The 8867-nt window shown below is 43.8% G+C and overlaps 1 pseudogene; it reads left to right on the top strand.

The window, feature by feature from the left end:
• Positions 1 to 5432: 5432 nt before the first annotated feature.
• On the top strand, positions 5433 to 5894 carry LOC103566830 (microsomal glutathione S-transferase 2 pseudogene; annotated as a pseudogene).
• Positions 5895 to 8867: the final 2973 nt, after the last annotated feature.

The following is an 8867-nucleotide window of genomic DNA, read 5'->3' as shown; positions in this document are numbered from 1 at the left end:
CAGGGCAACAGTTCTGATGGGTAAAATGAGGCATATCTCTCTGACTCTGTTTTGTGTTTGTCAACATCACCAAGTTTATAAGGGCTGCCTTGATTAAATTAACGGGATCCTCAGGTATAGCTGATTTGAGGACCAGCACTGATTAAGGTCATGAAGATTTTAGAAAGGATGCATTTCAGCAGATGCTGAAGTCAAAACTGCATCTAGGTTGTACAGGAACAAAAGCCTATTTGTCTTTCTTGTTGTATAAACTACTTTAGTAAATTATGAATTTCCAATTGCGTCAAATTACATACCTTTGTTCCAGTTTTTTCTTTCCTCCCCATGAATCCAGCTCCTTCCCTCCCTCTTTCTTTCTTTTCTTTCCTTTCCTTCCTTTTTTTTCTTTTTTGTCATATTTTTTTGGACCCCAGATATTCTTCAGGGGATGATCTTCTCTTCCCTGCTCATATATTTAAGCTTCTCAATCCAGAAAACCTCACATCACTATGATCAAGGTTAGGGGCCCCCTCTATGGCCATGGTTGGTTTATAGCATTTGATGACTTGGGGCTTAGGTCTGGTGTGAATTAACACCTTCAATGTGCCACAGGGGGGCCATGGGTGTTTTGCCTCATAAGCTTGAGAATCAGGCTCTTTGTCATTACAGAGGCAGAAGCAGATGCAGCAGAAGTGATAAAGACATTTTGGAGGGTACTACTGAGCTATCTGCTTTAGAGTGTGGACCTCAATACTACAAATCTTCATATAATGATTATTTACACAGGGACTGCTCTTGCTCCACACGAGTGAATACTCATTGGGCCAGGATATCTGACAGGTAGAGTATTTCCCGAGTGCTCTATAGAACAGGGGCCAGTGTCCAATTCAGACACACATCCAGTCGGTCACAGGTTAGAGTCTTTCCCCTGAAACTCATCAGTCACAACGTATGCCAGAAAAGACATACAATTCATTGTAATATACCCAGATAGGTCTGGACTGAGAAAGACAACCCAGAGCCATGTTAAGAAGGAGCTCAATCCATACTTCTATCCCTAAATGCCAATAATGATGAAAACCTCTGACCTGGGACAGTTAAATCTACAGCAGAGCCTCAGTAGAACTGAGCAAGTGCAACATAAAGCAGCACAGCTGAAAGTGCACACGGGCCTTGGGCAGCAGAGCCATTACAAGCCCCAGCCAGAGGAGAAAGCCCTGGTGGGGGTCCTCCACATCTGAATAATCCTCTGCACGGGGCCAGTTGTCAGGATCAGGTTGCATAGTCATGCTGGACCTCCACCCAGAATTTGATTCAAATGTCGAGACTGACAATGCCACACATACCCCCAGAAGGATATGAAAAGGTTTATTACTTAAATAATGAGATTTATGGCTCTCCAAGTACGTCCCAGAATGATTTGAGGGCCCAGGGAGGGGAGACTAGCCTGAAGTGTTTATGGTGGTTACTGGGTGGGGCTGGTGTGAGGGCCTGGCACTACTAGGGGCTTGCTGGGTTTGAACTTCCCACCTGCACCAAAGGATGGAGCACCCACGCTTTCTCATCAGCCTTCCCAGGTGTGAGGAAAAGGGGAAGACACAGGCGAGTCCTAAAAATGTTCTGCAGTAAAATTCAAAAATGGAATCAAAATCTTTATTACAATACCCTCCAAGAACACAGGAATAAAATAGAACCACACACAAAAAGGTCCTTCAAGAAGTTCATCATTCATCTAGGACAATACTGATTGTAAGAGATCTTGAAGAAAGCCCAACAGAGAAGTAAGGTATAAGTTTGCCTGTAAATGTATCAGTGAGCGTATACAAATATGACCTGCTGTGCCAATTATAATATGAAACTTCTCCCAGTTCATAATCCAGAAAAACACCTATCCGCATGACTTGTCTTGTGTACCCTGTACCACACGTCCTAGTGCCCTGCTGGAATTGCCCACACACATCCTTTGGGCATGGTGGTATAAGAGCATTTCTGGGGAAATTTTTACATACACCTAGGCACCATTCACCTGTGCCTCTTATTTCGACCTGCCAAAAATGCCTGCCAGCATCAAATCCTTCACAACTCAGGACAGCCAGGTAAGAAGTAAATGCTTCAGGATTGTCAAGACAGTTTGGTTTCATCGTTCTATATATCACACTTTTTCTATCTTTTGAGATAATAAGATTTGGATGGGCAGTTTCAGGATCTAATGTCAAATCTACCTGAAATGTACTGATCATTTTTTGCAGGCCAAAATAATGTGGAGGGAAATTGCAACTCTCTTCCTTTAATTCATATGAAAAGTCTTCTGGGGCTTTTAGCTGTTCATACCTGTTGTAGATCCTTTCAATGTCTGTCAGGAATGCCAGGTCTCCCTGGAAACGTTTCTCTGTTATTTCACTTATCAGATTTTGTAGCCTGGACATATGGTTTGAAATTTGGCTTTGGTATTGGGATAGCTTGTCTTCAACGTCCTTCTTTTGCATAAGCAGCCTGCCACGAATTGCAACTTGCTCCTTTCTCAGGAAATCCTTAAGTTCCTCAAACTCAGAGTGTAACTCTCCCCTCCAATTTTTCATCTTCTGCTGAACTTCAATAGGAGATTTTGCAACTAGGATTTCACGCTCCAATTCAGCGTCTTCAACTTGCTTCTTCAGGGGCTCAATGTAGCTTTTGAGCCTCCTCCTGTGACTAGCGGCAGCTTGCTCAATGGGTGTCACTAGGTGATCCCGGTGGTCAGAGGACACCCCGCACTGGGGACACAACAGCTCCAGCTCCTCCTCGCAGAACAGGCCCAGAACCTGACTGTGCTTCTCGCACAGGGGCGTCTCTTCCTGCCCTTTCCTCTTGCTCCTCGTGGTGGGCAGCTGCTTAACAATTTCAGTCATGTGACGTAATTGGGAGTTCTTCTTCAAGTTCCTGTCAGGGCAGTGGTGGAGGCACACAGGACAGGGGAAGATGACCTGTAGGTCTTCCCAGCGCTGGTGGATGCAGGACAGACAGAAGTTGTGCCCACAGTGAATGGTCACTGGGTCTCTCAGGTAATCAAGGCAGATGGGACAGCTGGCCTCTGCCTGGAGCTCAGCCAGGGAGGCTGCAAAGGCCATTGTGCAGGGAGGGTGTCTGTTTGAGGAGACTGTCCTCAGTGAGGGTGATCCTCGAGGAACTAGGAAAGGTGAGAAGCTGATGTCTCCTCAGCAGTCGCTCTCCTGAAGGCAGCCCCAAGTGTTCCCAGGGTCTCAGGAAGCTATAACCCCATGAGTCTGTTTCTGCGTCTTTCCCTTCAGCTCTAGAAGCAGCTGCCAGGAGGAGATATGGCCCAGGCAATCACTGATCCCCTGGCTCTGGATCACCTTTACTCCCTTGCACCCTGGCTTGTTAGTCCCCTTTGTCAGCAAAGAGCTACAACTTCAAGAAGTGATGGAAATTATGACCATGTCACGAATTCCAGATGTCGACACGCAACAGGACAATTGACCAGATTTGTTCAACATAAAACATCAAAGAAAAAAACAGAATAATATATATTAAGGTAATGAAAGGCATGTATATCAGTGACAAAGATTGACCTAAGTTATTTTCCTGGCCCAAATACATATAGTTCTGAAACAAACAAAATAAACTAAAAGTCAATTGGAATAGTAGAAATCTCATTATTAAAAAAAATCATTAATGATATTATGGGCTTGTTATTAAAAAGAGGCTCTCTCCATTAGACATCCTAGTGCAGTATTTACACACAAACTAACATGTGGTCTGGGGTTTGCTTCATAATTTGATGGGCAGATGAACTCGGGACATAATTTTATAGATGGCTACATAGGGTTCATTGTACTATTTTCCTTACTATTTTATATGTTTTCAGATCTGTCTAATAAAAAACCATTTTTTAAAAAGCTAACCATTATTGTCAATGTGTCGCTGCCCCCATTCCAGCCAAGCCAGCTTCTTTTTTTCCCTTCGAGGCTCATCTTTTACTTTTCCTTCATTTCAAAGCTCTGAGATCCTTGATTCTCCTCTCTTTCTCTTCACAGTTGACATAAAACTGCCCTCCTGCTCCTTCCACTCTAACTCCATCTCCCTCCTGGTCCCCATTCCTCTAACCCCACATAAATCTCCCAAATCAGATGAATTCAGTTTGCGGCAAGAGTGAAGCCAGGCATAAGGATCATACCAGCTAATATTATTGGGTCACTATCTACAACCACAGCTGGACCTTGCCCCTCTTGCCCCCCAAGCACTGCATCCTCCTCTGAACCAGACTCCATTAACACTGTCTTGGCCAGAAAGTGTCTTCAAAATGAATCTAATCAGGGCTGGCCCCGTGGCCAAGTGGTTAGTTGGAGGCGTCCCACATAGCACAACCAGAGGCACTCACAACTAGAATATACAACTGTACACTGGGGGGGCTTTGGGAAGAAAAAAAAGAAGATTGGCAACCGTTGTTAGCCCAGGTGCCAATCTTTAAAAAAAAAAAATGAATCTAATCAACACTTCATCAGAGCAGCCTCCCAGAGCACCCTGGTTAGGTCCGTTTCTCATTTTCTGTCCTCCTGGAGCGGGGTGAGGTACCCTGGCAGGGTCACCCCACCCCCAGTTTCTGCCCAAGAGCTCAGTGCCTCCTCCACCCCACTGCCCCGCCCAAGGCTCCTGCCCCTTCCCTGAGTCTAGGCTTACCTGCACTTGTCGTTCCAGCTGCGTGCACCAAAGCCAACTCTATGTGGGTCCTGAGTCTGCCGGCAGTGGGAACTGCTCCTATATCCCCAAGGCAGGGATGGTGCTGCCCTCAGCACCAACTTGCCCTGAGAGCTTCTCCTTTCCGCGTGAATCAGTCAAATCTTTGTTGGTCCACATCAAAACTGGCAACACAGCACAGCCTCTCCATTTACCGCAGAGTTCTGAACCTGGTTCCTTTCAGCCTTATCATCCTGTAGGGTGTTTCCCTTCCTTTATCCCATTGGACAGATAGCAGATGCAATCAGCCACAGGGAAAGGACAGACCCCTGATGACATTTCCCGTCTTCCTCTCTGATGGAATCTTCTGCACAAGGGCGTGGGTCGGGCGGGTGGGGGTGGGGTGGAAGATTTGATTCCGGAAGTCTCTTGTTTTAATCTGCTGCAACTTCTCCACTGAAACTCCTCTGATTTAATCAGTCATCTATTTCTGGGTCCATTGAATACTTTGAAAAGACCTCATCTTGACTTTCTCAAGCAGGCAAATATACGACTTCACCAATAGCCTTGGCCTGTTCCTCCTCAAGCAGTTTTAATTCCTTCTGTCTGTCAAGAAATTTTCACACATTGAGGTATATGGGGTACTATTTGGGTTCAGACTAATTTGGTTTGAACTAAAGAAGCCTGACATCTGGCCTATCAAACATACGTTGTACTTCTGCTTTAGCTATTAAAGTAAAGAATGCACTCTCAAGATAAGAAATACGTACCTATCCGTGAACCAGAACGTTCCATCGGAAAGATGGCTGGGAATTCAATCTTGCTGGCTGCTGTCTCTGTCTTCCCTGTCTGTCAGCAAAGTTATTTTGCTTTGCAGGTAGGAAAGGCAAGATTAAAATACAAAATTATGCCCTTGGCAGTCTCTGGGTCACCAGAGTTTGACAGAATATTCCATGCACAACAAAACTATGGGGAGTTTTACCCCACAGTCGTGATTACATTGTGGATGGCCGGATGGTATTTCAATCAAGTTTTTGCTACTTTTCTGGGTCAGCTGTACCTCTATGCCCATCACCAGTATATCTGGGGATATTCAGAAGCTGCTAACAAAAGGGTCACTGGTTTCGGGTTGAGTCTGGGGATTTTGGCCGTTGATGGTCCCGGGCACCCTGGGGACTGCAAACAGCTTTCTGGATGAATACTTGGACCTCAGTGTTGCCAAGAAACTGAGGTGTTTCTAACTTTTCCCCTTTGTTCAAATGCTTGCAGATGTTTCCACTCTGAAGGTTATACGGTGTCACTGGTTCAATTAAAAAAAATAAGTCTTTGTTTTGTTTTCTTGGTAAAAAAAAAAAAAAAAAGGCATAGGGAGCTTCCTATGCCCTGTTGGTAACGCCTGTATTAGTCCTTTTCCCAACATCAGGGTCATGTTGGCCTGCTAATTTGCAACTAAATACCTCTTTGAAACTTTGAAAATGTATCCTGGATGTTTCATGTATGCTCTTTGTTCTAAAAAGATATAAGACAGTGCTGAAAACCATGCTTTTCCAGAACGCTTTCTTCCTTTCTGGAAAAGGCCTTCCTGGGTTATCATCCTCACTCTGGTTCCAGTAAAACTCACCTTGTTTCTCTTATCTGTAGAACGGTTATTGGTTATTTTGTGTCGACATATCCCTTAAGGAGGTGTTTCCAGACTGAGTCTGAAGCTGGGTGCCTGAGGGTTACTGTAAATATTCAATAAGAACATGATTACTGTTCAACCTTGTCCCCAACACAGACACAGATGAAAAGCAGTTAATCTTGTCAATTTCCTGTATTCTTGTTTAACCCGGGGGTGACTCAAGGGTCACAAGGATTTATGAGCTTGTTTTACAGAAGAAACAGAATGCCTTCAAAGAAGTTATGATCACCAGATAACCAACCCCCGGCTGCCTTTGACACCCAGAAGCCAGATAGCCTAGAGGCTTATTGGGAGTGAAAGAAATATGGATTACCCCTTTGTTTCTCTGAAACTTCTCCCACCAAGCCCCTTAGCTCTATAAAACTCCCTGCCTTCTTCTCTTGTTAAGGCAGATTTGAGAACCTATCTTCCCGCCTTTTTCTTTTGGACAATTTGAATAAACCTTGCTCCATCTCCAAGCACAGATGTCTCAGTGATTGGCTTACTGCACAGGGCACAGGAACTTGAGATAAGAGGTTTTCTGGATTCACAAGCTCGTTCTGTAGTTCTCAACCTCCACAGGCTCATGTGCAGCAGACAAGCTCCCAGTAACATCTCTCCCTTCCCTGCTCATTCTAGAGGTGGGGGCTTCACAGGGCCGTTGGAGAAGAGGGGGAGGAGCTGATGCCTGGAGAGTGCCAAAGCGGCTGTAGGAGCAGGCATCCCTAGGTGGAATGTATCTGAATCTTGCTTTGGAGGACCTGGGAATATTCTTCAAACAAGTCCTCCTTGATGACTGGCATTTTGTGATATCTTTGACAATCTCACCCACAGCACACAGTTTCAGCTACTACCCAAGTGGTGACAGTCTACACCTCTAGACTTGATATCTGTCAGTTTCTTTTCATTAATATGGATGACATCTACCTGACATCCTATTCACTGACAGCTCATTCAAAAAATTTGTTGAGTGCCTGCTATCCATGGACTCTGGCTAGCAGCCTGGAACACAAGGGTAACACCAGCAGGGAGCTACAGTGCAGAGGAGAGAGAGATGAGCCACAGAATAAAGGTTTTGGACTTCCCTCCATGAGGACTGACAACTCCTGAGAGAAGAGCATAAGGATTTTCCTCTGTCAGGAGGACAAATGCCTGTTCTCTACAACTCTCTGCTGTTATGGTTTTCACAAAGTCACATGATCTTCTGTGTGTGACAGAAAAGCCTCACATGGTAGACTGGAGTCACACAGTGACCGAGAGATAGAGTTTCCCATCTCTATTTGCCTGTTTTGAGCTAATTGCTGTTGATGGCTTCTTGTTGGACCTTTCCAAAGAGGCTATGCATGTACGAGAAGAGTGTCTGAGTAGGAGTCTGTGTATAGCATAGTCCCCTTTGTTTATCTCTGAGTAGGAGTAACCTATGTGTTCCATTCTACAAGTGCCTATTTGTCATTTCTTTTTATCCTACGTCACCATAGATACTTCATGCTGTTTTAAAATATATTGCCAAATTGAAGGAAAAGTCTGAATGGGAAATATCATAAATAGGATGGATGTTTTCTGAAGAACCTGTAGACTCTCTCTTCTAGACTGGTGTTTCCCACAATGTGTTTGGCTCTCTCATTTGTTCACTGAGAACAGCTCTCATTTGCCCAGTTATTAACCACGTTATGAGAACAGTGCTTCACCGAAACAACCAATTGAATTTATGCCTCACCACTGAGAGGTGGTGCTGACCACTTCCCATACAAAGAAGTGGAAAGTGAGTCCTGGGATGGGTAATTCACGCAGAGTCATAGCATCCCCCCTCCGTCTTCCCTCAGCTCCCTTTCTGTCCTTCCACACAGACATCAAAACACTGCTGGGTTCTTTGATGGTATTGGCAACTAACTTGGCAGTTTTTTATTTAAGATTACACCCCAAGTTAATATTATAATTCTGCTAGGTTTTTTCAAAGAATACATACCTTTTGTATTTGAGAAAACTTGCTCGAAGAATTAAGGGAGAGCGCTCCTAACCACTTCCAGTTTGGCACTGCCCAATTCAAATGGGTTTTTTCTCAAACTCTCAAAAATTTTAATATGGTTCAGTTTATCTTTAACAGTATCTTACCATTCAAATGTGAAAACTGGAATTAATACATGAAAACTTTGTGCCCAAGATTAAGACAATATAAGTGCTCCACAAATGTTTACCAGTTTTTTAAAATAAAAAGAATTAAGGTATATTTAAATAAAACTTCAAGTTATATTTACATTTTTTTCTTTTTCTTTTTATTATGGTAAACATATAGCATTAAATTTATCATCTTAAACTCTACATTTTCACATTTTAAGTGTACAGTTTAGTATATGAAGTGTATTCGCATTGCTGTGCAGCAGAACTCTAGTTAGCACTTTTTCGTCTTGCGACACTGAACCTCAACAGAACTAAATACTAATTCTCCATCCCTCCCCCCTAGCCTTTGGTCACCCCCTTTCTACTTTCTGTTTCTATGATTCTATGATTTTGATTACTTCAGATACTTCATATGAGTGGAATCATCAATATTCGT

The sequence above is a fragment of the Equus przewalskii genome, chromosome 2 (genome assembly GCF_037783145.1).
Source record: "Equus przewalskii isolate Varuska chromosome 2, EquPr2, whole genome shotgun sequence".
In the NCBI taxonomy this organism is placed as follows: domain Eukaryota; kingdom Metazoa; phylum Chordata; class Mammalia; order Perissodactyla; family Equidae; genus Equus; species Equus przewalskii.
Note: the sequence above shows the minus strand (reverse complement) of the source record. Positions and strands in the feature narration are given on the sequence as shown.